The following is a 27,653-nucleotide window of genomic DNA, read 5'->3' on the forward strand; positions in this document are numbered from 1 at the left end:
TGGGAATGGGAGGATTCCTCAAATTAGGAGGATGATTCTCACCTCAATTCAGGGGTGTCTCTTTTGGTAGATTTCATCCGGGAGACCTTGAATTTAAAGAAATTCAGTGTGCCAGTGGCCAGTTCAAATTCTTTCTTCAAACGGAAGAAGAAGCAGGTATCTGTGTTTCCAGGTTTCCCTCACTTTGGTGAAATTCTAGGTGAAGCACAGTTAACACCAGATTCAAAATGGAATATTCCAAAAATGATCAAATATCTTTAGCCCTTTTTCGGAAGAAGATACTAGCCTTTGGAAAAATCCACGTATGGTGGATGCACCGATTGCTAGGTTGGTGAGGAATATAGTTCCAGCAGTTCAGTCTGTATTCAATCTGTAAATCTATTTGGACCTGAATTGGTATAGACTATTTCCCAGATTACAGGTGGGAAGATTGTGGATTTACTGGTATCAAAACAAAAAAGTCCCAGGTTCAGTTCCTGTTGTCCCCAAGGCAGAGGAAGATTCCAGGCCTTTCAGCGTATGGCCAGAAGTTTCCATAGAAGTGCCTTCAGAGGGTGAGGGGCTCCCAACAGCCATTGTCCTGCTGAAAAAGTCACTTTACAATCCACTTGACTATATAGGAACAGGGACCTGGTCTCTGGTGGGAGCTCCTTTACTCAGGTTTAGGGATACCTGGATGCAATCCAGCCCAGATCAATGTTTAAAGGCTCTGGTAACCAGGAGTTACAGGTTAGACCTAGAGGCTCTCGTTTCATAAAGAATCTTTTACACTCTCCTTCCAATAAGTCATTACAGAAGATCGGCCATTTCAGAGGCAATTTGTTTTTTTTTAGGGGGGGGCGCAGTAATTATTCTGTTATCTTCAGATTACTGGGATTTCAGATGGATTATACATTTTCCAAAGTCAAATTTAAGGCCATCCAATAGGATGATGTTTTGGGGGCTTCTGTTTGACACCCAGTGTCACAGAGTGTTTCTTCCACAAGAAAAGATTCAGGACTTGCAATCCAGAATAAGGAACATTCTAGGAAACTGTGTTCTTTGAACTGGCACAAAGTGCACTTTTATTTTTTTTAAGTTTATGATCCATCCGTGAAAACTTAGAATTATATTACTTGATGCAAATTCTTCTGTACCAATTCATCTAATCTCCCTGAGATCAGAATGTCATCCAGATATGGCCTAATATCCATGTCGGGTGTCCTCACATAAGCCATCAACGTTTATAAGAACCTTTGTGAATATATTTAGGGTGATGTTGATAGGACAAATGGCAGGCAGGTACATTGGAAGTGTATGCCCTGAACACAGAATCTGAGAAACTTTCGGCTTTGCTGATTGACTGGCACGTGAAATTAAGCATCTCTTAAATTGATTGAGGCTAGGAAATCTTTTCTTCTGAAACCTGCAGGGATCAATTTTAATGTTTCAAAGCAGAACGGTTTTCTTTCATGAACTAATTCAATTCCTTGAGGTCCAGAATTGTCCTGAAACCTTCTGTATCTTTTCTTTAAAAGTAATAAAAGCTTTTTGTTCTCTTTTTTTGAAAAACTGGCACTGGTTCCACAGCCTGGAAATCTGACAGGTGTCCTAAACTTTGTTTCAACACTGTCACCTGTAAAGGTAGGCTTGGCATTTTTGATTCTACAAATCCGTTTCCTCTTGGAATCTTCAAAAAAAAAACTCTATATGGTAACCGTTTGATACATTATTTAAAACCCAAATGTCTTCCACCTTTCTGCAAATTTCTGAAGCCTTGCTCCTACTGGAAGAGGGCAGTAGTAGTCATTGTCTGGCATTATTCTTTCTATATGCCCGACGAAAGGACTGCCTAGACACACATATTGTCTGCCAAGCCTAGAGGTCCAGGCTTCTTTAAACTATTGTTTAGAAAGAAGGTTATCCAGTGCTCATGTACTAGAGTATTTGGATTGTCCTAAGGCTGCTACCTATTTTCAGAAGTGCCTCAAGCTTCGATATAGATATAATACAATACAGAGTTAGGTGCGCCAAGTGGACAAGTTCTTTTTGTGTAAGAGGGATGATGTTGTTGTAATAACACTCAGACTAATTGTTTTAGCTAACGAAAGTGTTTTATTTAAAACAAAAAGAGGGGGGGGTGTAAGGAACTGGATGTTGGAGGGAGAGGGGAGTGGAAAAAAAGGGGAAAAAAGATATATATATATATATATATATAAGTTCCTTTATGACCGGCACTCCAAATAATATTTTTAAATACCTGGGTGCCTTCCCACGTTCCAAACAGAGCAGGTACAATAGAGCAAATTCAGGCGGCACTCCTCGGATTTTCAGAGTCAAATGAAACAGCTACACCAGCTTGGTTTTCAACGTTTCAGGTGCTGTTTAATCACACCTTTCGTCAGGTGATTAAACAGCACCTGAAACGTTGAAAACCAAGCTGGTGTAGCTGTTTCATTTGACTCTGAAAATCCGAGGAGTGCCGCCTGAATTTGCTCTCTCTCTCTATATATATATATATATATATTGTATATATAAGGAAATATCCGTATGTATCGGATATATTAAAAATTTGTCGCTCTAACGTAATGGAGGCAATCAGGTCGGTGGCGTCCCACCTCTGTAGTGCCTAAAGTCTCGTTGCAATGTCCATAGCCTATATTTATTACTTGTATTTTGTCAAATATGGAAGAGGTAGAAACAAAAATGGTGGGGGTCCCCCCGGAGGGTCGGTGCGGCAAGGGATCCTAGTGGTCGCTAGTAGTCAGGTAATATATGCCTCTATGAGTCTAATATGCCAAAAAAAAGTATATATTGCTGTCCAGGGCGCCCCTCCTGCGCCCTGCACCAATCAGTGCCGGCCGTGTGTGTAACATGTGGGAGCAATGCTTACCTCGGTGAAAATCAGAAGTCTTCTGCCGCCAGAGACGTCTTCTTTTTTTCTTATACTCACCCGGCTTCTATCTTCCGGCACTGCGAGGAGGACAGCGGCGCGGCTCTGAGACGAACGGCAGGGGGAGACCTGCGTTCCGATCCCTCTGGAGCTAATGGTGTCCAGTAGCCTAAGAAGCAGGGCCTATCATTTAAGTAGGTCTGCTTCTCTCTCCCCAGTCCCACGATGCAGGGAGCCTGTTGCCAGCAGTCCTCCATGAAAATAAAAAACCTAACCAAATTATTTTATCAGAGAAACTCAGTAGAGCTGCCCTGTAGAGCACCCATTCTCCTCTGGGCACAGAATCTAACTGAGGTCTGGAGGAGGGGCATAGAGGGAGGAGCCAGTGCACACCCATACTAAAAGATCTTTAGAGTGCCCATATCTCCTGCGGAGCACGTCTATACCCCATGGTCCTTACGGAGTCCCCAGCATCCTCTAGGACGTAAGAGAAATAAAAGCTATGATGCAATAATTAGATGCAAACAAAAGCTTTTATTATGAAATCATACAGGGGAGTATCCGCACCATATAGATGTAACATACAACAAACCACTGCAGATGTAACCCGGGTGACTCTAATGCACATGATAATGTACAGGGTATATATGGATAGGATCTTGTATCTGAAAACACTCTGCACTCCTGATCAAGATGAGTGTCTGCAAGAAGTTAGGCAAACTAGAAGTGAAAACACGTTCCAATGGCCGCCATATTGTCGTGCAGCAATACAGATTGTGGAAACTGGTATTAGACATTCACAATTACACAAAGCACAAGATACAAAATAAACAGCAGAAAAAAGACCTCAGCATTTGGGATGTATTATTTAGGAAGTAAATAGAGGTACATTAATGAAAAGCGTGAGTAACAGTCATCAGTCTGCTTGTAAAGGTCTCTAAAGTGGAGGCCTCTTGGACTGTGCAAGGCACTGAGTTCCATGGTCAGGGCTGCAAAACTAAAAGTTCAACCCTTAAATGAATTACAGGAGATTTTTGGTACTGCTGGTAACAGTCCTTCATCTGTAGAAGCCAGCAAGCAGGGCAGTAAGGAGGCAGAAGCTGCTTCTAGTACCATTTAGGATTGGTATTAGGTTCTCAGTACGTGGAGCAAAAAGCAGGTCATCAGCATAGCAGTGGTAGACCAGGCCATGACGTCTGATTACATCACCCAGTGGTAGCATGTATATTTTATAAAGCATAGGAGATAGGATTGACCCTTGAGGAACATTGCACGACAGTGATAATTATACTCCAGAAGATTTAAATGGTTCCGTACTTGGGTAATGTCTAATATGTTCAACAAGAGCAGATTTATTTATCTCTCAGCATGAAAATGGATTCTCACTTGTGAAATTGCTGATGTTTAACAAGATCTGATTTCCATGCAAAACATTTCCCACACTCAGAACAGAAGTACGGCTTCTCACCTGTGTCTTCTCTGATGTCTAAGAGCTGATTTCTGTGTAAAACATTTCCCACACTCAAAACAGGAATACGGCTTCTCACCTGTGTGACTTCTCTGATGTGTAACAAATGCTGATGTCTGTGCAAAACATTTCCCACACTCAGAACAGGAATATGGCTTCTCACCTGTGTGACTTCTCTGATGTGTAACAAGATGTGATTTATATGTAAAGCATTTCCCACACTCAGAACAGGAATATGGCTTCTCACCTGTGTGACTTTTCTGATGTGTAACAAGATATGATTTCGATGCAAAACATTTCCCACACTGAGAACAGGAATATGGCTTCTCACCTCTGTGACTTCGTTGATGTGTAACAAGAATTGATTTCAATGCAAAACATTTCCCACACTCAGAACAGGAATATGGCTTCTCACCTGTGTGACTTCTCTGATGTGTAACAAGATGTGATTTATATGTAAAGCATTTCCCACACTCAGAACAGGAATATGGCTTCTCACCTGTGTGACTTCTCTGATGTGTAACAAGATATGATTTATATGCAAAACATTTCCCACACTCAAAACAGGAATATGGCTTCTCACCTGTGTGACTTTTCTGATGTGTAACAAGATATGATTTCGATGCAAAACATTTCCCACACTGAGAACAGGAATATGGCTTCTCACCTCTGTGACTTCTCTGATGTGTAACAAGAATTGATTTCAATGCAAAACATTTCCCACACTCAGAACAGGAATATGGCTTCTCACCTGTGTGACTTCTCTGATGTATAACAAGATATGATTTATATGTAAAGCATTTCCCACACTCAGAACAGGATAATGGCTTCTCACCTGTGTGACTCCTCTGATGAGTAACAAGATTTGGTTTATATGAAAAACATTTCCCACACTGAGAACAGGAATATGGCTTCTCACCTGTGTGACTTTTCTGATGTGTAACAAGATATGATTTCGATGCAAAACATTTCCCACACTGAGAACAGGAATATGGCTTCTCACCTCTGTGACTTCTCTGATGTATAACAAGAATTGATTTCAATGCAAAACATTTCCCACACTCAGAACAGGAATACGGCTTCTTACCTGTGTGACTTCTCTGATGTGTAACAAGAGCTGATTTCTGTTTAAAACATTTCCCGCACTCAGAACAGGAATGTGGCTTCTCACCTGTGTGACTTCTCTGATGTGAAATAAGATGTGATTTATATGTAAAACATTTCCCGCACTCAGAACAGGAAAATGGCTTCTCACCTGTGTGACTTCTCTGATGTGTAACAAGACTTGATTTATATGCAAAACATTTCCTACACTCAAAACAGGAATACGGCTTCTCACCTGTGTGACTTCTCTGATGTGTAACAAGATCTGATTTCCATGGAAAACATTTCCTACACTCAGCACAAGTATATGGCTTCTCACCTGTGTGACTTCTCTGATGTGTAATAAAAGCTGATGTCTGTGCAAAACACTTCCCACACTCAGAACAGGAATATGGCTTCTCACCTGTGTGACTTCTCTGATGTGTAACAAGATCTGATTTCCGTGGAAAACATTTCCTACACTCAGAACAGGAAAATGGCTTCTCACCTGTGTGACTTCTCTGATGTGTAACAAGAGCTGATTTTTGTGTAAAACATTTCCCACACTCAGAACATGGAAATGGCCTCTCACCTGCCTTAGCTGGCTGATGGGTAATACGCTTTGTATTCTGTGTAAAACATTTGGCATCTATAGAACAGGGAAACTCTGTATCTACTGTAGGAGCTGTAACTGCACCAATATCAGAGTGATCAGGAGAACATTTCCCAGGATCAGAGGGATCAGCTGATAGAGCTGGATGTATAATTGGGGTAATGGTGTTATTTCCTGGAGAATCCTGTCTACTGTCATTATCTTTTATATCACAATCCGGGGATAACATTAGATGTCCTTCTGAGATATTCCTGCTTGTGTGTCCATCTGCTGGAAGTAAAATACATTATGGAAATATAAAATGAGAAGACAAGACCCAGGGTGTTACAAGTTACAATATATAATTCTATAACTGACATTTTTTTTACCTGTAATCATTAAAAAACAAAAAAGTTGGGATGCTTAGACTGGAGCTTGATCATGTGGGATTACTAGAGGTGACACAGGCGCTTGTGTGGGATTACTTGAGGTGACACGGGCGCTTGTGTGGGATTATTTGAGGTGACACGGATGCTTGTGTGGGATTACTAGAGGTGACATGGATGCTCATGTGGGATTACTAGAGGTGACATGGACGCTCATGTGGGATTACTAGAGGTGACATGGACGCTCATGTGGGATTACTAGAGGTGACATGGACGCTAATGTGGGAATACTAGAGGTGACATGGACGCTCATCTGGGATTACTAGAGGTGACACGAACGCTCATGTGGGATTACTAGAGGTGACACGGACGCTCATGTGGGATTACTAGAGGTGACACGGACGCTCATGTGGGATTACAAGAGGTGACATGGACGCTCATGTGGGATTACTAGAGGTGACATGGACGCTCATGTGGGATTACTAGAGAGGACATGGACAGTCATGTGGGATTACTAGAGGTGACATGGATGCTCATGTGGGATTACTAGAGGTGACATGGACGCTCATGTGGGATTACTAGAGGTGACATGGACGCTCATGTGGGAATACTAGAGGTGACATGGACGCTCATGTGGGATTACTAGAGGTGACATGGACGCTCATGTGGGATTAATAGAGGTGACATGGACAGTCATGTGGGATTACTAGAGGTGACACGGACGCTTGTGTGGGATGACTAGAGGTGATACGCACGCTCATGTGGGATTAATAGAGGTGACATGGACGTTCATGTGGGATTACTAGAGGTGACATGGACACTCATGTGGGATTACTAGAGGTGACATGGACAGTCATGTGGGATTACTAGAGGTGACATGGACACTCATGTGGGATTACTAGAGGTGACACGGACGCTCATGTGGGATTACTAGAGGTGACACGGACGCTCATGTGGGATTACTAGAGGTGACATGGACGCTCATGTGGGATTACTAGAGGTGACATGGACGCTCATGTGGGATTACTAGAGAGGACATGGACAGTCATGTGGGATTACTAGAGGTGACATGGATGCTCATGTGGGATTACTAGAGGTGACATGGACGCTCATGTGGGATTACTAGAGGTGACATGGACGCTCATGTGGGAATACTAGAGGTGACATGGACGCTTGTGTGGGATGACTAGAGGTGATACGCACGCTCATGTGGGATTAATAGAGGTGACATGGACGTTCATGTGGGATTACTAGAGGTGACATGGACACTCATGTGGGATTACTAGAGGTGACATGGACAGTCATGTGGGATTACTAGAGGTGACATGGACAGTCATGTGGGATTACTAGAGGTGACACGGACGCTTGTGTGGGATGACTAGAGGTGATACACACGCTCATGTGGGATTAATAGAGGTGACATGGACGTTCATGTGGGATTACTAGAGGTGACATGGACACTCATGTGGGATTACTAGAGGTGACATGGACGCTCATGTGGGATTACTAGAGGTGACTTGGGCTTTGCAATAATAAAACAGCAAAGAAGAGAAAGCGCTGTCCTGTTTGCGCACTAATAAATACTATATAACCTTTATTAAGTACAGTAAAGTATGTAAGCTAAATCAGTGATATATAAACACAAAGGTAAATGTATAAAGGTGAATAAAGTAATAAAAAAATAAGATTTTACTTACAGGTAAATCTATTTCTCGTAGTCCGTAGTGGATGCTGGGGACTCCGTAAGGACCATGGGGAATAGACGTGCACTCTAAGAAAGAATTTGGATACTGGTGTACACTGGCTCCTCCCTCTATGTCCCTCCTCCAGACCTCAGTTAAGGAAACTGCCCGGAAGAGCTGACAGTACAAGGAAGGATTTTGGAATCCAGGGCAAGACTCATCCAGCCACACCAATCAAACCGTATCACTTGTGATAAATTTACGCAGTTAACAGTATGAACAACAATAGAGCATCAGAACAACCCTGATGCAACTACAACATAACCCTTATGTAAGCAATAACTATATACAAGTATTGCAGAAGAAGTCCGCATTTGGGATGGGCGCCCAGCATCCACTACAGACTACGAGAAATAGATTTAACGGTAAGTAAAATCTTATTTTCTGTAACGTCCTAGTGGATGCTGGGGACTCCGTAAGGACCTTGGGGATTATACCAAAGCTCCCAAACGGGCGGGAGAGTGCGGGTGACTCTGCAGCACCGAATGAGCAAACTCAAGGTCCTCCTCAGCCAGGGTATCAAACTTGTAGAACTTCGCAAAAGTGTTTGACCCTGACCAAGTAGCTGCTCGGCAAAGCTGTAATGCCGTGACCCCTCGGGCAGCCGCCCAAGAAGAGCCCACCTTCCTTGTGGAATGGGCCTTTACTGATTTAGGCTGCGGCAATCCAGCCGCTGAATGAGCCTGCTGAATCGTGTTACAGATCCAGCGAGCAATCCTCTGCTTCGAAGCAGGAGCACCCAGCTTGTTGGATGCATACAGGATAAAAAGCGACTCAGTTTTATTGACCCTAGCCGTTCTGGCTACATAAATCTTCAAAGCCCTGACCACGTCTAGTAACTCGGAGTCCTCCAAGTCACGAGTGGCCACAGGCACCATAATAGGCTGGTTCATATGAAAAGATGACACCACCTTTGGCAGAAATTGTGGACGAGTCCTCAATTCCGCTCTATCCATATGAAAAACCAGATAGGGGCTTTTATGTGACAAAGCCGCTAATTCGGACACACGCCTCGTCGAGGCCAAGGCTAACAGCATGACCACCTTCCACGTCAGAAATTTTAACTCCACGTTAAGATCCCAAGGTGCCACTGGGGGCACAAAAGGTGGCTGAATATGTAGCACTCCCTTTACAAATGTCTGAACTTCAGGCAGCGAAGCCAGTTCTTTTTGAAAGAAAATAGACAGGGCTGAAATCTGGACCTTAATGGAACCCAATTTCAGGCCCAACGACACTCCCGACTGTAGGAAGTGAAGGAACCGGCCCAGCTGGAATTCCTCCGTGGGGGCCTTCCTAGTCTCACACCACGCAACATATTTGCGCCATATACAGTGATAATGTTTTGCCGTTACGTCCTTCCTAGCCTTTATCAGCATAGGAATGACCTCATCCGGAATGCCTTTTTTCGCTAGGATCCGGCGTTCAACCGCCATGCCGTCAAACGCAGCCACGGTAAGTCTTGGAACAGACAGGGCCCCTGTTGCAACAGGTCTTGCCTTAGAGGCAGAGGACATGGTTCCTCTGTGAGCATCTCTTGCAGATCTGGATACCAAGTTCTTCTTGGCCAATCCGGAACAATGAGTTTGTTCTCACTCCTCTTTTTCTTATAATTCTCAGCACCTTGGGTATGAGAGGAAAAGGAGGAAAGACATAAACCGACTGGAACACCCACGGTGTCACCAGTGCATCCACAGCTATCGCCTGAGGGTCTCCTGACCTGGCGCAATACTTCTGTAGTTTTTTGTTGAGGCAGGACGCCATCATGTCTACTTGTGGCAATTCCCACCGACTCACAATCTGTGTGAAGACTTCTTGATGAAGTCCCCACTCTCCCTGGTGGAGGTCGTGCCTGCTGAGGAAGTCTGATTCCCAGTTATCCACTCCCAGGATGAACACTGCCGACAGGGTTCTCACATGATTCTCCGCCCAGCGAAGAATTCTGGCGGCTTCCGCCATCGCCACCCTGCTCCTTGTGCCGCCTTGGTGGTTTACATGAGCCACTGCGGTGATGTCTGACTGAATCAGCACCGACTTTTCGTGAAACAGGTTTTTCGCTTGACACAGGGCGTTGTATATGGCCTTTAGTTCCAGGATATTGATGTGGAGGCAAGTCTCCTGACTTGACCACAGACCTTGGAAATTTCTTCCCTGTGTGACTGCCCCCCACCCTCAGAGGCTTGCATCCGTGGTCACCAGGACCCAGTCCTGAATGCCGAATCTGCGGCCCTCTAGAAGGTGAGTACTCTGCAGCCACCACAGGAGCGACACCCTTACCCTGGGGGATAGGGTGAACAGCCGATGCATCTGTAGATGCGATCCGGACCACTTGTCCAACAGATCCCATTGAAAGGTCCTCGCATGGAACCTGCCGAAGGGAATGGCCTCGTATGATGCCACCATCTTTCCCAGGATTCGCGTGCAGTGATGCACCGACACCTATTTTTGTTTCAACAGGCCTCTGACCAATGTCATGAGCTCCTGAGCCTTCTCCATCGGGAGATAAACCTTCTTCTGGTCTGTGTCCAGAATCATGCCCAGGAAGGGCAGACGAGTCGTAGGGATCAACTGCGACTTTGGGATATTCAGAACCCAGCCGTGTTGGTGTAACACCTCCCGAGATCGCGCTACGCTGATCAGCAACTGCTCCCTGGACCTCGCCTTTATGAGGAGATCGTCCAAGTACGGGATAATTGTGACTCCTTGCTTTCGCAGGTTTACCATCATCTCCGCCATTACCTTGGTAAATATTCTCGGTGCCATGGAGAGACCAAACGGCAACGTCTGAAATTGGTAATGACAATCTTGTACCAGAAATCTTAGGTACGCCTGATGAGGTGGATAAATAGGGACATGCAGGTATGCATCCTTTATGTCCAGAGACACCATAAAATCCCTCCTTTCCAGGCTTGCGATGACCGCTCTGAGCGATTCCATCTTGAACTTGAACCTTTTCAGGTATATGTTCAGGGATTTTAAATTTAATATTGGTCTGACCGAACCGTCCGGTTTCGGTACCACAAACATGGTCGAATAATACCCCTTGCCCTGCTGAGGGATGGGAACATTGACCACCACCTGCTGAAGATACAATTTTTGAATTGCAGCTAATACTATTTCCCTCTCTAAGGGGGAAGCTGGCAGGGCCGACTTGAGGTAACAGTGAGGGGGCATCTCCTCGAATTCCAGCTTGTATCCCTGAGACACAATCTCTATTGCCCAGGTATCCACCTGGGAGTTAACCCATTTGTGGCTGTAATTTCGGAGACGCGCCCCCACCGGGCCTGGCTCCACCTGTGGAGCCCCAGCGTCATGCAGTGGATTTAGTTGAAGCCGGAGAGGACTTCTGTTCCTGGGAACTAACTGTGTTGTGCAGCTTCTTTCCTCTACCCTTGCCTCTGGCAAGAAAGGACGCACCTCGTATTTTCTTGCCTCTTTGTGAACGAAAGGACTGCATTTGGTAATACGGTGCTTTCTTAGGTTGTGAGTGAACATATGGCAAAAAAGATGACTTTCCAGCCGTGGCTCTGGAGACCAGATCCGATAGACCCTCCCCAAACAACTCCTCACCCTTATAAGGTAAAACCTCCATGTGCCGTTTCAAGTCGGCATCACCTGTCCACTGCCGAGTCCACAGGATCCTTCTGGCAGAAATAGACATTGCATTTATTCTAGAGCCTAGAATGCTAATGTCTCTTTGAGCATCTCTCATATATAGGACAGCGTCTTTTATGTGCCCCAGGGTCAATAATATAGTATCTTTGTCCAAGGTATCGAAATCCTCAGATAAGGTATCCGTCCATGCACTACACACCCAGGCCGACGCAATTGCCGGACTTAGTAAGGTACCTGAATGTGTATAAATGGACTTCAGGGTACCCTCTTGTTATCTATCTGCAGCATCTTTTAGGGTGGCCGTATCCTGTGATGGCAGGGCTACTCACTTGGATAAGCGTGTCAGAGCTTTATCCACCCCGGGAGAGGATTCCCAGCGTAACCTGTCCGTTGGTGGGAAAGGATACGCCCTAAGCAACCGCTTGGAAATCTGCAGTCTCTTATACGAAAATTTCCCAAGCCTTTTCACATAACTCATTTCGCTCATGTGAAGGGGGAAAGGTCACCACCTGCCTTTTTTTCCCCATACATATGAACCCTCTTGTCAGGGACTGGGGTTTCCTCTGTGATGTGCAACACATCCTTCATTGCTATAATCATGTAACGGATGGCTTTAGCCATTTTAGGCTGTAATTTTGCATCATCGCACTCGACACTGGACTCTGAGTCCGTGTCGGTATCTGTGTCAACAATTTGGGATAGTGGGCGCTTTTGAGACCCTGACGGTCTCTGCGACACAGGATCAGGCATGGGTTGTGACCCCGACTGTCCCAAGGCTTCTGCTTTATCCAGCCTTTTATGCAAGGAATTAACATTTTCATTTAAAACCTTCCACATATCCATCCAATCAGGTGTCGGCGCCGTCGGCAGGGAAACACCGATTTCAACAGCTCCCGCTCTGTTTCCACATAGCCTTCCTCGTCAAACATGTCGACACACTCGTACCGACACACCACACACACACAGGGGATGCTCTTTTTGAAGACAGTTCCCCCACAAGGCCCTTTGGAGAGACAGAGAGAGAGAGTATGCCAGCACACACCCCAGCGCTATATGTTCCAGGAATCACACAGTAACTTAGTGTTAACCTAGTAGCTGCTGTATGTATAGTTTTTGCGCCCAAATTATGTGCCCCCCCTCTCTTTCCACCCTCTTCTACCGTGATTCTGCAGGGGAGAGCTTGGGGAGCTTCCTCTCAGTGGAGCTGTGGAGCCCTCAGCGGCGGGCTTCTGTCCCGCTTTTCTGTGCAAAATAATGGCGGGGGCTCATGCCCAACTGTATATATGCTGCTGTTTTGCCAAGAGGTCTTTAATTGCTGCCCAGGGCGCCCCCCCTCTCTGCGCCCTGCACCCTACAGTGAACGGAGTGTGTAGGATCGTGTGGGCGCAATGGCGCACAGCTGCAGTGCTGTGCGCTACCTCAGAATGAAGACTGGCGTCTTCTGCCGCCGATTTCGATGTCTTCTATCTTCAGACACCGTCTTCCGGTTTCTGGCTCTGCGAGGGGGACGGCGGTGCGGCTCCGGGATCGGACGACAAAGGGTGAGATCGTGTGTACGATCCCTCTGGAGCTAATGGTGTCCAGTAGCCTAAGAAGCGCAACCTAGCCGCAGTTAGTAGGGCTGCTTCTCTCCCCTCAGCCCCACGTAGCAGAGAGCCTGTTGCCAGCAGAAGCTCTCTGAAAATAAAAAAACCTACCAAAATACTTTCTAATAGCAAGCTCAGGAGAGCTCACTAAAAAGCACCCAGCTCGGCCGGGCACAGATTCTAACTGGGGTCTGGAGGAGGGACATAGAGGGAGGAGCAAGTGCACACCAGTATCCAAATTCTTTCTTAGAGTGCCCAGTCTCCTGCGGAGCCCGTCTATTCCCCATGGTCCTTACGGAGTCCCCAGCATCCACTAGGACGTTAGAGAAAAACAAGTGTATTTGTTGTTACACATCGGCATGTATATTATATTGGGTGTTAATTGATTCAGTGCTGGTAATCCTGTTCAGTAAGAATATATTAATATATTACACCCATACGAGGACGGGCTAAATTACACATTCAATAATATTGTGGCAGCGTTTCCTCCAGCGGTAATCTCAATGTAACATCATACTGTATGTATAAACACTTTATGGGGGGGGATTCAGTTAATCGCAAAAAATTCCCTATCCAATTAGCTGCAAAAAGTTAGTGGTGAAAATTCTCCATAGGTTTTACTGCAAGTTTTTTTATTTTGCGCACAAATGTCTGCGCACTGAGCAGTTCTGCGGTGTTAGGAGGAACTCGTATAAAAAGCCTTTTTAAATGTTTCCTACTGTATTGTCTTACTGACCTATAGTTTCTTACTGTATTGTCTTACTGACCTATAGTTTCTTACTATATTGTGTTTCTGACATATAGTTTATTACTGTATTGTCTTACTGACCTATAGTTTCCTACTGTATTGTCTTACTGACCTATAGTTTCCTACTGTGTTGTCTTACTGACCTATAGTTTCCTTCCATATTGTCTTACTGACCTATAGTTTTACTGTGTCTTACTGACCTATAGCTTCTTACTGAATTGTCTTACTGACCTATTGTTTCCTACTGTATTGTCTTACTGACCTAGTTTCCGACTGTATTGACTTACTGACCTTCAGTTTCCTACTGTATTGTCTTACTGACCTATAGTTTCTTACTGTATTGTCTTACTTACCTAGTTTCCTTCCGTATTCTTTTACTGACCTAGTTTCCTTCTGTATTGTCATACTGACCTATAGTTTCTTAATGTATTGTCTTACTCACCTATAGTTCACTAATGTATTGTCTTACTGACCTATAGTTTCTTACAGTATTGTCTTACTGACCTATAGTTTCTTACAGAATTGTCTTACTGACCTAGTTTCCTTAAATATAGTCTTAATGACCTATAGGTTTCCTAATGTATTGTCTTACTGACCTATAGTTTCTTATGGTATTATCTTACCTATAATTTCCTTCTGTATTGTCTTACTGACCTATAGTTTCTTACTGTATTGTCTTTTTGTCCTATAGTTTACAACTGTATTGCCTTACTGAACTATAGTTTACTACTGTATTGTCTTTCTGACCTATAGTTTATTACTGTATTGTCTAACTGAACTATTGTCTCTTACTATATTGTCTTACTGACCTATTGTTTCCTAATCCTACTGCATTGTCTTACTGACCTAGTTTCCTACTGTATTGTCTTACTGACCAAGTTTCCGACTGTATTGACTTATTGACCTACAGGTTCCTACTATATTGTCTTACTGACCTATAGTTTCTTAATGTATTGTCTTACTTACCTAGTTTCCTTCCGTATTCTTTTACTGACCTAGTTTCCTTCTGTATTGTCATACTGACCTATAGTTTCTTAATGTATTGTCTTACTCACCTATAGTTTACTAATGTATTGTCTTACTGACCTATAGTTTCTTACAGTATTGTCTTACTGACCTATAGTTTCTTACAGAATTGTCTTACTGACCTAGTTTCCTTAAATATAGTCTTAATGACCTATAGGTTTCCTAATGTATTGTCTTACTGACCTATAGTTTCTTATGGTATTATCTTACCTATAATTTCCTTCTGTATTGTCTTACTGACCTATAGTTTCTTACTGTATTGTCTTTTTGTCCTATAGTTTACAACTGTATTGCCTTACTGAACTATAGTTTACTACTGTATTGTCTTTCTGACCTATAGTTTATTACTGTATTGTCTAACTGAACTATTGTCTCTTACTATATTGTCTTACTGACCTATTGTTTCCTAATCCTACTGTATTGTCTTACTGACCTAGTTTCCTACTGTATTGTCTTACTGACCAAGTTTCCGACTGTATTGACTTATTGACCTACAGGTTCCTACTATATTGTCTTACTGACCTATAGTTTCTTAATGTATTGTCTTACTTACCTAGTTTCCTTCCGTATTCTTTTACTGACCTAGTTTCCTTCTGTATTGTCATACTGACATATAGTTTCTTAATGTATTGTCTTACTCACCTATAGTTTCCTAATGTATTGTCTTATTGACCTAGTTTCTTACAGAATTGTCTTACTGACCTAGTTTCCTTAAATATAGTCTTAATGACCTATAGGTTTCCTATTGTGTTGTCTTACTGACCTATAGTTTCCTATTGTGTTGTCTTACTGACCTATAGTTTCCTACTGTATTGTCTTACTGACCTATAGTTACATATTGGATTGTCTTACTGACCTATAGTATCCTACTGTGTTGTCTTACTGACCTTTAGTTTCCTTCCATATTGTTTTACTGACCTATAGTTTCTTACTGTATTGTCTTACTGAACTATAGTTTCTTACTGTATTGTCTTACTGACCTATAGTTTCTTATGGTATTATCTTACCTATAATTTCCTTCTGTATTGTCTTACTGACCTTTTCTCCTTCTGCATTGTCTTACTGACCTATAGTTTCTTACTGTATTGTCTTTCTGTCCTATAGTTTCCTACTGTATTGTCTTACTGAACTATAGTTTACTACTGTATTGTCTTAGTGACCTATAGTTTCTTACTGTATTGTCTTTCTGACCTAGTTTCTTAATGTATTGTCTTACTGACCTATAGTTTCCATCTGTATTGTCTTACAGACCTATTGTCTCTTACTATATTGTCTTACTGACTCATCATTTCCTAATTCTACTGTATTGTTTTACTGACCTACAGTTTCCTACTGTATTGTTTTACTGACCAACATGGATGCTCATGTGGGATTACTAAGAGGAGACACGGACGCTCGTGTGGGATTACTAGAGGTGACACGGACGCTCGTGTGGGATTACTAGAGGTGACACGGACGCTCGTGTGGGATTACTAGAGGTGACACGGACGCTCGTGTGGGATTACTAGAGGTGACACGGACGCTCGTGTGGGATTACTAGAGGTGAAACGGACGCTCGTGTGCGATTACTAGAGGAGACACGGACGCTCGTGTGCGATTACTAGAGGTGACACGGACCCTCGTGTGGGATTACTAGAGGTGACACGGACCCTCATGTGGGTTTACTAGAGGTGACACGGACGCACATGTGTTATTACTAGAGGTGACACAGACGCACATGTGGGATTACTAGAGGTGACACAGACGCACATGTGGGATTACTAGGTGACACAGACGCACATGTGGGATCACTAGAGGCGACACAGACGCACATGTGGGATTACTAGAGGTGACACAGACGCATATGTGGGATTACTAGAGGTGACACAGACGCACATGTGGGATTACTAGAGGTGACACAGACGCACATGTGGGATTACTAGAGGTGACGTGGACGCTCATGTGGGATTACTAGAGGTGATACAGACACACATGTGGGATTACTAGAGGTGACATGGACGTTCATGTGGGATTACTAGAGGTGACAGGGACGTTCATGTGGGATTACTAGAGGTGACAGGGACGCTCATGTGGGATTACTAGAGGTGACAGGGACGCACATGCGGGATTACTAGAGGTGACACAGACGCACATGTGGATTACTAGAGGTGACAGGGACGCACATGTGGGATTACTAGAGGTGACAGGGACGCACATGCGGGATTACTAGAGGTGACACAGACGCACATGTGGATTACTAGAGGTGACACAGACGCACATGTGGGATTACTAGAGGTGACAGGGACGCACATATGAGATTACTAGAGGTGACAGGGACGCACATATGAGATTACTAGAGGTGACATGGACGCTCATGTGGGATTACTAGAGGTGACTTGGGCTTTGCAATAATAAAACAGCAAAGAGAAAGTGCTGTCCTGTTTGCGCACTAATAAATAACATATAACCTTTATTAAGTACGGTAAAGTATGTAAGCTAAATCAGTGTGTCGAAGTCGGAAAAATATCATGCTACACGTTGCCATATATTCACCCCATGCGCTTGCCTGCTGCACGTACACATTCTCTCCCGTGCGTGCGCATATTCACAGTTGCGTGCCGGCGCCTCCACGGACGTGCGCTCGGGCGCGTGGTATGTGCATTTACGGTAGAGTTTGTGTGCGTCTAGCGGGTGACTCAATTGTTAAATAATAAATCCAAATAGTATGTTTTATAGATAATGTTCCCCTTAATAATAACTGTAACTTTGTTTATTGTAGCTGGTCTCTGGACAGAGGAATTCCTCTTTACATGATACAAAGGGTCAGGTAGGGTCTGAGCGGTGGTTCCTGGTACCTAACTAAAGAACATTTTATTAGAAACAATCCGGTGCTGGTTAGGTAAAGATTAATTGCTCCTGCGAATAGTTATGTCTATTAGTAGTTTCTGGACATTTACTATATTTGCGGTTCATTATCCATGCGGCGGGAATTCTGAGATTCCCTCCCACCTAAGCAGTTTGATATAGTCACAGCCCACCTGTTTAAACCAACCTATGACCTTTTGTTATAATGCGAGGAGACATTCCTGTGTCCAATGAACAATGAGATTATAGGTCCCTTTGTAGTGTACTGTAAGCAGTGTATATAAGATCAGCCAGCCTGGCCAAGCTCAGTCTTCTCTCCACAACGGTTTTCATCATTGACTAACCCAGAGCTGGTAACCAGGACTGTGCAGCGAATCATTACCCAGTGTGTAAGTACTCTCTGTGACCATTCTTAAGGCCCATACACACTTGACGATAAAATGAACGATGTCGTTCATTTCAGCCCTCATCAACGACGTCGCTCATTATATCGTCAAGTGTGTATGCATCCGACGACCACCGATGCGCGGCCCCGCGGAACGTTAACGACCCTCGCTTATCTGTGGAGCATGTATGCTCAATTTCCACTATGGCCGTTACCGACCAGAGACGTCGTTGAATGTGTATGGTGTGAACGACCAAAGACCAACGACCAAGCCAATGTTCACCAGCCCTGTTCCCAGCTCATTATTTTAATAAACTGTTCAGCTTAGATGCTTCAACGATGAATGGTCTATGGTCTTTGGTCATTGGTAGTGTGTATGCTCATGTCGTTTGCTCAGCCGTTCAAGGGAAGTTCAAGGGAAGTCGTTAACGACGTGTGCATCGTCAAGTGTATATGGGCCTTTAATCTCTGACTGTAATTGTGCCACGATCTCTCTCTCTCTCTCTCATTGTATGTTATTGTTTGCGATTGTGCCGCTTTTGTGTATTTATGTGTAGTTATTCTGTTAGATATTGATGTTAGCCTGTAGTGTATGAACTGTCAATTGTACTTCCTCTTTTTATATAACTAAATCCTGTTAGTAAAGGTTTTGGAGCCCTAGCAAGGTATTGTGTGTGTATTACATTGCAGAGGGTATTCAGAGCGTCTCAATCGCTCAAACAGCATTTACACTAACAAGGTTAAGCAGCGTTATATCGCTGCAGTATTTCAGTAGTAAGGTTTACAATACAAACTCAATCGTAGTGTGTTGCATACAAGGTTTACTGAGTGTCATCCCGTGAGCGTCTGCGCCACTCGTGTTCCCCTCGCGGTCACAGCGTCCGCTACGCTAGTAGCGTAGCATTACGGTAGTCAGCCGCCTATAGCGTGTTCGATACCAAGCGTAAGGCTGTGAGCGAGCGTGCCGCTTGTGCGTCTCGATCACGGCTGAGCGTCTGCTACGCTAAGTGCGTACCCTTACGGTACCCCATACGCCAATTGCGTACTAAGTCTCTTACCTACATATAGTGAAAGTTATAAGGTAATAAAATCAGCATTATCAATTGGGAGCTCGTCCGTCCTCCACATATCCACACTAGTGCAAACAGACTTTATCTGTCAGCAAAGGGCGGGAAAGCAGTATCCTTTCATATCCGTATTGGTGGTGAGGGATACAGTGGTGCTGACTAGATAAGCGTCTGTTACGCTACGTTGTAGGAGTGCTGGGGTGGAATCCGGAACGGGAAGGTAAGAACATTACGCTATTATCTTTTAAAACTGTTTATTTCTGTTTTGCGTACGCACACACGCACGCACGCACGCACACATCTGTATTTCTTTTCAATTGGGTAGTTTCACGCCTCACTCTCCTGTTTGCCATTTATAATTGATAACGTGCTAAGAAAGATTGGTTGATATTTGTAAGTTAAAAGTAAAAATAATACGTTAAGGAGTAAATTGTAAAACACGCACACGGCTTTGCCTAAAGATACAAGGAAAGATCTGTGTGGTGTTCGGTAGATGATTACAGTTAAAGATCATTTACATTGATATAAACGTTAGTTGTATTTCTGTGGATATACCTGGCTTGCGTACACTTGTCCCTAACAAAGGGTGGGACTAGCGTACGCGATGCAAGGGCCGACGCATATTACGCAACGGAGCGTCTAGGTACGCCCACATGATACAAATCACACGATAGTATTGTTTTAAGTAGGCGATACGGAGGCAACGCGATAATAGCGCAAATCAATCTCAGTGTCCATCTAATAGATCATTCTCTAGTTGCAACTCCTCTGGACTAGACTGCGATACTGAATGAAATGGATTTCTGCGCAGAAACGACAGTAAAGAGTATATGAGGTTAAACTGTGTGTATACATATATATATATATATATATATATAAGTATTTTCTCATTTTTGGGTGGAACCACAGGAAATCGAGTTCTCGTGAGGTACATACGTGAGAGTGACAGCACGGTGGCTTGGGAGGCATCCCTTGTTAAACATATTAAAAAGAAGAGCATTAGAGTATAGCAGACCAGGAGGTCTACTGTAGCACATACCAGGAGGTCCAGGTACAGCAGACTAGGAAGTCCACTATAGATAGAGTCAAGAAGCAGAACACCAGGAAGGGTTGGTGCGGTACCCATATAGGCCATTAAGCTCCGGCTGAAGGAATTCGCAGCGACAATTTTCGATTCCGTTGGTCGTTCTGCACATAAGATTAGTTGCTTGTGTGCAGTACGATTGTACCGCATGTAATTGTGTGCATTAGTTAGTAACTTGACCCAGTACCATTTGCGTACACTAGTGGGATCATAAACGCTATTTGTACATTCTAACGTGATTTGTGTAATTTTTTTTATTTTAAGGGAGATTCGCTGGTCACTCGGGAATTCTCTAACAACCAATAGTTACTGGGATGGGTAAGTGCTCTGCGGATCACCCCCACATGTTCCAGTAAATAGAGGTTCAGATCGCAGGGGCCCTGGGTTGAGTACGCCAGCGCTAGGGCAGCGTGTGGGCGTATTGGTCGACGTGGGGGAGTGAGTGAAGGTACTCTATAAACTTTTACCGATGGCCTACCGGACATCTTGGTTTTTGTAAGGGTTAGCTGAAGACCCTGATTTGAAGGTCAGAGGTAGCTAAAGCAACACCTGCAAAGATGGGGGCCAGTTGTTCAGGTAGGGGGCGATCAACCCTGGTCCAGGTTTATTTAGTAAACCGACCAATAGGGTCGGCAAGGTATATCATGTGTGAGAAATACGGTTCACACACAGAGGTTTTGTGCGATGAATGGGAAAGAATGACTGTGCACGATGGGGAAAAGTTCCCACGGGTAGGCAGTTTTAGCCCAGAGGTGTTGCAAAATCTAAGGAGAAGGATATGTCTCATTAAATCTGCAAAGAGACTGTTGAGGCATTATGACTATTTACAGCTATGGCAACAGGAGGGTGAAATACAGAAAGGATTGGCTCAAGCGGCTGGATCTAACCCTATCAGAAAACTGATAGCTACTGCTCCCCCACCACCATACATGACTGGAGAGAAGGTGGTTACAGAGAGTGGCACACTGGTGATTGATAAACATGCACTTAGTAAATGTATAGATGTTAAGAATAATGTAACTAAGATTGTTGATGCTAATACTAATTTGTGCAAGCTGTACCCCGTTTTAAACTTTCCCCAGGATTGTGACCAAGAGGACGAACCCATAACAATATCGGCACTCTCTCTAGCAGCCACCATAGCAGAAACGACAGTGGGCACGGCCCAACCCGTAAGAGTAGTATCAAAAGCCCCTAGCAGAGGGACAGGTGAGGTTGAATCAACCGGTAAGTACGGCACTGTACATTATGCTGAAACCGTTACACCACATGCTGTAGAATCTACTCAGAAGGACGTTATTGAACTTAATCCTGTCAGGGTAATTGCAGTGCCAAATGGGAAAACTGACACTTCAGGAGCCACTCCAGTCAGGATCATCACCATGCACTGCCCCTTTTCCCGAACATAATTAAGATCAATGATGTCTGAATTCCCTGATCCTAGGAAAGATCTGGTGGCAAGCCAGAGATACATTAGAGAGCTAGGTAATTCTGCAGAGCCCACTAACAAAGATTGGCGGACATTGCTGAGGGCATGTTTACCCCCCCAATGTCGACGCAGTGAAATTTATCGCAGACTATAAATTAGACGAAGAAGTACCCCTTACGGATGCGTACAATCAAGATAACGTAAAGATAATCAATTCACAGTTAGGAGAGTATTTCCCAGCTGTTGTCAAATGGAACAAGATTTTCTCCATTAAACAGAAAGAGGGAGATACAGCTGCTGAGTATTTCCATCGGGCACTGCAGGACATGGCTAAGTATACAGGGATAGAAGACATTAAGACAAATGTGAATCATAGAGAAGTAGCAGTATCTGTGTTAATGGACGGTTTAAAAGAGGTATTGAAGACTAGGGTACCATGTTGGCGAGGTTTGTCGGTGGCTACTTTGAGAGAGGCCGCTATTGATCATGATCGGAATATCACCAGACACAGGGAGTCGCAGAGTGATAAGTTAATGGCCGTAAGTATACAGGCCCTGACCACAAGGCAACCTCTGTATAAATCTCAGACCCCTGTGGGTAAGTCAAATGTGGTAACTTGTTATTACTGTCATAAAGAGGGACATCATGCACGTGACTGTTATCTGCAGCCAGTGAAATTGATTGCGAGCCTTGGAAGTGAACCCGAGGTCACAATTGATGTAGCTGGTAAATCTCTAAATTTCCTTGTAGATACGGGGGCGGCCAAGTCAGTGATAAATTCGACCGTGGGCATGAGAACCACTGGTAAAACAATTCCAGCCATGGGAGTAACAGGAGTAGTACGACAATACCCTTTAAGCAAACCAACAGAGATTACGATAGGGCCTTTGCATACCAAGCATTCTTTTCTGCTGGCTGCATCGGCTCCGACTAATCTCTTAGGGAGAGATTTACTGTGCAAAATGGGATGCGTCATATATTGTACTCCTGAAGGTGTGTTCTTGGACATACCCGAAAACCACGCTCAGGAAGCGCAAGATATGTTAGACTCCCCAACAAGATTAATGTCACACACTGTTATTGTAAATAGGTGTCCGTCCAAGATAGAAGAAATGACGTCCCAGATACCGGAGTCACTTTGGACCAAGGACGGACAAGACACTGGATTGATGGCAAATGTAGCCCCAGTAGTTGTGCAAGTAAAAGATGGTAGGATAGCTCCAAAAATCCCACAGTACCCTCTGAAGCCAGAGGTGGAGTTAGGAGTTTACCCTGTAATAGAGCGCTTGCTACAACAGGGCATTCTGGTAAGGACTTCCAGCACTGCCAATAGCCCCATCTTCCCTGTTAAAAAAAGAGTGGGGGGAGGGGTTACAGATTAGTACAGGATCTAAGAGGGGTCAACAAAATAGTTGAGAGTCAATTCCCCGTAGTGCCAAATCCAGCTGTTATCCTAATGCAAATCCCTCCCACTGACAAATTTTTCACTGTGATTGACCTCTGCTCCGCTTTCTTCTCGGTACCTCTGCACCCTGACAGTCAATACTTATTTGCATTTACATACAGAGGAGTTCAATATACATGGACTCGATTACCACAAGGTTTCATAGACAGTCCAAGTATCTTCTCACAGGCTTTGCATGATTGTTTACAGTCTTTCCAACCAGAGAGTGGATCAATATTGAAACAGTATGTGGACGATTTACTACTGTGTTCAGATTCACTGGAAGCATCCCTGAGAGATACGAAACAGCTCCTGTTTCCTCTTTCAGACACAGGACACAAGGTTTCCAAGGACAAATTACAACTATGCCAGGCCCGGGTGAAGTATTTGGGACACTGTCTGACACAAGGACTGAGACACAACTTACCGCTGATAGAATTCAAGCAATTCGGGACATGACCCTGCCACAAACCCAGCAACAGATTAGAACGTTTTTAGGAATGTGTGGGTATTGCCGTAACTGGATCCCAGGTTTTTCCATACTGGCCTTGCCATTGCAGGAGATGGTTTCATCAAATAAACCTGATCGGATTTCGCACACAGACGAATCTGAGATGGCATTTGAGAGACTTAAACAGTGCCTAACGCAGGCACCGGCATTGGGTATGCTAGACTATGGGAAAGCAAAAAGACGAAAGAACAGGATTGTCTTTTTTGTTGGCGCACTTGAAGAGGAAATTATTATATAGTTGAATAATTAATTAATTATAAAACTTAACTTTTATTAAATTCGTTTAAAATTTTGTTCCTGTTTAGTGAAATATAAACATATATATGTGAAAAATATTATAAAGATGATAATAAATTATACTTGCAGACTCACTGTGTATTAATTCTTTATTCTTTAAGTTGTGTGTGTTGGTTACCAAATTGTAACAGATTCTGTTACAGGAGATCTATATCATATTAAATATCCCTTGTGATACAATGTCAACTTATATTAGTCACATGGGTTAATTGGTTGAAGAGCAAGAGGACAAGGAATATTATGTTTCACCGAGACAGGTCTGCTAACTATGGTGTTATACACTTTTTCCCTACCATCACTGTTATTCAAACGGAGATTAGGATTGTGCAGTAGCCTTTTTAGCAAATAGTGGATATTATCTGTTTTTATTAGTATACAGTCCACATTATAGTTCTGCTATTAGGCCAGATCTATGGGCTCATTTGTATATGACCTGCTGACAATGATATATTCACACAGAAAGGTGAACATGCATCATGTCTATTGTGCAGGTTCTATTAGTATCTCTATGAGTCCCACAATTGATCACCAAGGTATGGAAATGTATATGGGATTACAGCATAAACACCATGTCTAATCATGCAGACCCGTGATGAATATCTTCATGTATGATAAAATATGATAGTTAGGTCCTTGTCATTTACCCATGAATTATTTCTATTTTCATATGGGCATTGATCACATCGGAATAATTAATTTTTGGGGATATAGTCAGGATTCCTCCAATTCAGGGTGATAATCATTAGTTTCAGTTATCTCAATTATTCTAATAAGAGAAGTATCACTTCATTCGAGCTATAGTGTACAGGAGTAAGTGTATGCTCTTATTGCAAATGTCTTTTATACATCACTTCAAGAAAAAAATGAAAATAAAAAATAATAAAGGAATATTTATTCAATTGGAACTTTTGTTACCCAAAAATGAATATGTACAGTACTATTCTTATATAGTTCTACTGAGCTCCTATTGATGTATAGTGACTGTAATTTCAAAGTGATTTCACACTATATTGTATCACAAATAGTCCTCCCAGCAGCTCCCTACTGATACATAGTAACTGCGCTGGGAAACACACCTTCGTGAATCAGAGCAGTTTTTACTTACTATAATTTGTATCCAAATGGATCTCTCAGCAACTCCCTATTGATACATTATAGTTGCATTGAGGAACACACTTTTATAGGTCATATATAATATTGAATCAATTGTAGCAACTGGTTCAATTATGTATTAGGGTGTCACTATGCTGAGAGTGATTGCATTCAATAGTGTATTGATGCTCTGATATCTATGCTCAGTCAATAATACAATTCATATTGATATAGTTGTCCCATATGATATGTTCCAATAAATCACAATAGGTAATCGGGATACTGCCTATTCTTATTCACGGTGTGATTGATTCCTATTGGTGCATATAATAATTGTGTCAGGGATGAAGTATCTCCTGTGTTACATACCACATCAGACACCCATTCCCAACAGATCTTCACTATTACACTGCACCCGCATAGGGCGGCATACCCCTGTAAATACTATTCCAACTCCAATCAGCTATATCGTCGACTGAATGGGTATATTGATCGGTACTAAATCGGCTGTGCAATTCACTATCAAATTAATTTGTTTACTTGATGTATCTATATGCTCCTGATAACTCAGCTACACATTTGTAAATTACTTGCTATAACTGAATGCTATGTCACCCTTCGGCTAGAATTGGAGGATCCCCACTCCCACCTATCTTCTCCTGTACTCGTCCTATTTCCCCTCACACACAATTCTTAATTCATTATTGTATACATTATTATGCTATATCATTTTGACTATGTCATTTTCACAGTGAGCCTGATAACTCGGAAACTCCGGCGTGCACGTTTCACAAACAGGCTTCGTCAGAGTGGTATGTAACACAGGAGATACTTCATCCCTGACACAATTATTATTTGTGATACAATATAGTGTGAAATCACTTTGAAATTACAGTCACTATACATCAATAGGAGCTCAGTAGAACTATATAAGAATAGTACTGTACATATTCATTTTTGGGTAACAAAAGTTCCAATTGAATAAATATTCCTTTATTATTTTTTATTTTCATTTTTTTCTTGAAGTGATGTATAAAAGACATTTGCAATAAGAGCATACACTTACTCCTGTACACTATAGCTCGAATGAAGTGATACTTCTCTTATTAGGATAATTGAGATAACTGAAACTAATGATTATCACCCTGAATTGGAGGAATCCTGACTATATCCCCAAAAATTAATTATTCCGATGTGATCAATGCCCATATGAAAATAGAAATAATTCATGGGTAAATGACAAGGACCTAACTATCATATTTTATCATACATGAAGATATTCATCACGGGTCTGCATGATTAGACATGGTGTTTATGCTGTAATCCCATATACATTTCCATACCTTGGTGATCAATTGTGGGACTCATAGAGATACTAATAGAACCTGCACAATAGACATGATGCATGTTCACCTTTCTGTGTGAATATATCATTGTCAGCAGGTCATATACAAATGAGCCCATAGATCTGGCCTAATAGCAGAACTATAATGTGGACTGTATACTAATAAAAACAGATAATATCCACTATTTGCTAAAAAGGCTACTGCACAATCCTAATCTCCGTTTGAATAACAGTGATGGTAGGGAAAAAGTGTATAACACCATAGTTAGCAGACCTGTCTCGGTGAAACATAATATTCCTTGTCCTCTTGCTCTTCAACCAATTAACCCATGTGACTAATATAAGTTGACATTGTATCACAAGGGATATTTAATATGATATAGATCTCCTGTAACAGAATCTGTTACAATTTGGTAACCAACACACACAACTTAAAGAATAAAGAATTAATACACAGTGAGTCTGCAAGTATAATTTATTATCATCTTTATAATATTTTTCACATATATATGTTTATATTTCACTAAACAGGAACAAAATTTTAAACGAATTTAATAAAAGTTAAGTTTTATAATTAATTAATTATTCAACTATATAATAATTTCCTCTTCAAGTGCGCCAACAAAAAAGACAATCCTGTTCTTTCGTCTTTTTGCCTTCAATTTTCATTGTCTTGGGCAGCACCCCCGTCTTGTGGATCCTATTATAGATGACATGAATATTTGGGGACTCTTTTGGCAATAAAACTAGTGCAGAACGTTTCCCCTTTTTCCTTATCCCTATGTATAAAACTAGACTATGGGAAACCCTTTGAGCTGTACGGAACAGATAGTGCTGGGTGCGCAGCAGGTGTCCTAACCCAAAAGCATGGTGATGCCAGCAGGCCGGTAGCTTACTACAGTGCTCAGCTAGATACGGTAGCGCGATCCCTCCCCACATGCTTGCGAAGTGTTGCAGCGATAGCATTGCTAGTTACGAAAAGCGAAGATGTAGTGCTAGGACACAACCTCACAATCCATACGCCCCATGCAGTGTCAGCT

At 42.9% G+C, this 27,653-nt stretch overlaps 1 pseudogene; it reads right to left on the reverse strand.

The window, feature by feature from the left end:
* Positions 1–3,386: 3,386 nt before the first annotated feature.
* The window catches only part of LOC134984040 (zinc finger protein 850-like), a 152,757-nt pseudogene continuing 128,490 nt past the window's right edge, over positions 3,387–27,653 (reverse strand).

This window comes from Pseudophryne corroboree (genome assembly GCF_028390025.1).
Source record: "Pseudophryne corroboree isolate aPseCor3 chromosome 3 unlocalized genomic scaffold, aPseCor3.hap2 SUPER_3_unloc_32, whole genome shotgun sequence".
Taxonomy (NCBI): domain Eukaryota; kingdom Metazoa; phylum Chordata; class Amphibia; order Anura; family Myobatrachidae; genus Pseudophryne; species Pseudophryne corroboree.